Source organism: Musa acuminata, unplaced genomic scaffold, assembly GCF_036884655.1.
Source record: "Musa acuminata AAA Group cultivar baxijiao unplaced genomic scaffold, Cavendish_Baxijiao_AAA HiC_scaffold_717, whole genome shotgun sequence".
NCBI lineage: Eukaryota > Viridiplantae > Streptophyta > Magnoliopsida > Zingiberales > Musaceae > Musa > Musa acuminata.
In genome coordinates, this window is record NW_027020948.1 from 30,001 (window position 1) to 32,500 (window position 2,500).

The following is a 2,500-nucleotide window of genomic DNA, read 5'->3' on the forward strand; positions in this document are numbered from 1 at the left end:
TTCCAGGGTGCTGAGATGGCTGACATTTTGCTCCGCTCAAGATGGTCACCGCGCAACGCAAAAACAGGCCAAAAACTGGCCAAAACGGGCCAAAACTGGCCATTTTTGGCTGCGCGAGCGAGCGGCGAGCGGCGGACAGCGAGCGAAGCGAGAGGCAGCACCGTCCCTGCTATACGAAAGCCCCATCCAGCCCTGTGCCACCCGGGGGGTTCCAGGGTGCTGAGATGGCTGACATTTTGCTCCGCTCACGACGGTCACCGCGCGACGCAAGAACAGGCCAAAAACTGGCCAAAACGGCCCAAAAACGGGCCAAAACTGGCCATTTTTGGCTGCGCGAGCGAGCGGCGAGCGGCGGACAACGAGCGAAGCGAGAGGCAGCACCATCCCTGCTATACGAAAGCCCCATCCAGCCCTGTGCCACCCGGGGGGTTCCAGGGTGCTGAGATGGCTGACATTTTGCTCCGCTCACGACGGTCACCGCGCGACGCAAGAACAGCCCAAAAACAGGCCAAAACGGCCCAAAAACGGGACAAAACTGGCCATTTTTGGCTGCGCGAGCGAGCGGCGAGCGGCGGACAGCGAGCTAAGCGAGAGGCAGCACCGTCCCTGCTATACGAAAGCCCCATCCAGCCCTGTGCCACCCGGGGGGTTCCAGGGTGCTGAGATGGCTGACATTTTGCTCCGCTCACGACGGTCACCGCGCGACGCAAGAACAGGCCAAAAACAGGCCAAAACGGCCCAAAAACGGGCCAAAACTGGCCATTTTTGGCTGCGTGAGCGAGCAGCGAGCGGCGGACAGCGAGCGAAGCGAGAGGCATCACCGTCCCTGCTATACGAAAGCCCCATCCAGCCCTGTGCCACCCGGGGGGTTCCAGGGTGCTGAGATGGCTGACATTTTGCTCCGCTCAAGATGGTCACCGCGCAACGCAAAAACAGGCCAAAAACTGGCCAAAACGGGCCAAAACTGGCCATTTTTGGCTGCGCGAGCGAGCGGCGAGCGGCGAACAGCGAGCGAAGCGAGAGGCAGCACCGTCCCTGCTATACGAAAGCCCCATCCAGCCCTGTGCCACCCGGGGGGTTCCAGGGTGCTGAGATGGCTGACATTTTGCTCCGCTCACGACGGTCACCGCGCGACGCAAGAACAGGCCAAAAACTGGCCAAAACGGCCCAAAAACGGGCCAAAACTGGCCATTTTTGGCTGCGCGAGCGAGCGGCGAGCGGCGGACAGCGAGCGAAGCGAGAGGCAGCACCGTCCCTGCTATACGAAAGCCCCATCCAGCCCTGTGCCACCCGGGGGGTTCCAGGGTGCTGAGATGGCTGACATTTTGCTCCGCTCACGACGGTCACCGCGCGACGCAAGAACAGCCCAAAAACAGGCCAAAACGGCCCAAAAACGGGACAAAACTGGCCATTTTTGGCTGCGCGAGCGAGCGGCGAGCGGCGGACAGCGAGCGAAGCGAGAGGCAGCACCGTCCCTGCTATACGAAAGCCCCATCCAGCCCTGTGCCACCCGGGGGGTTCCAGGGTGCTGAGATGGCTGACATTTTGCTCCGCTCACGACGGTCACCGCGCGACGCAAGAACAGCCCAAAAACAGGCCAAAACGGCCCAAAAACGGGCCAAAACTGGCCATTTTTGGCTGCGCGAGCGAGCAGCGAGCGGCGGACAGCGAGCGAAGCGAGAGGCATCACCGTCCCTGCTATACGAAAGCCCCATCCAGCCCTGTGCCACCCGGGGGGTTCCAGGGTGCTGAGATGGCTGACATTTTGCTCCGCTCAAGATGGTCACCGCGCAACGCAAAAACAGGCCAAAAACTGGCCAAAACGGGCCAAAACTGGCCATTTTTGGCTGCGCGAGCGAGCGGCGAGCGGCGAACAGCGAGCGAAGCGAGAGGCAGCACCGTCCCTGCTATACGAAAGCCCCATCCAGCCCTGTGCCACCCGGGGGGTTCCAGGGTGCTGAGATGGCTGACATTTTGCTCCGCTCACGACGGTCACCGCGCGACGCAAGAACAGGCCAAAAACTGGCCAAAACGGCCCAAAAACGGGCCAAAACTGGCCATTTTTGGCTGCGCGAGCGAGCGGCGAGCGGCGGACAGCGAGCGAAGCGAGAGGCAGCACCGTCCCTGCTATACGAAAGCCCCATCCAGCCCTGTGCCACCCGGGGGGTTCCAGGGTGCTGAGATGGCTGACATTTTGCTCCGCTCACGACGGTCACCGCGCGACGCAAGAACAGGCCAAAAACTGGCCAAAACGGCCCAAAAACGGGACAAAACTGGCCATTTTTGGCTGCGCGAGGGAGCGGCGAGCGGCGGACAGCGAGCGAAGCGAGAGGCAGCACCGTCCCTGCTATACGAAAGCCCCATCCAGCCCTGTGCCACCCGGGGGGTTCCAGGGTGCTGAGATGGCTGACATTTTGCTCCGCTCAAGACGGTCACCGCGCAACGCAAAAACAGGCCAAAAACTGGCCAAAACGGCCCAAAAACGGGCCAAAACTGGCCA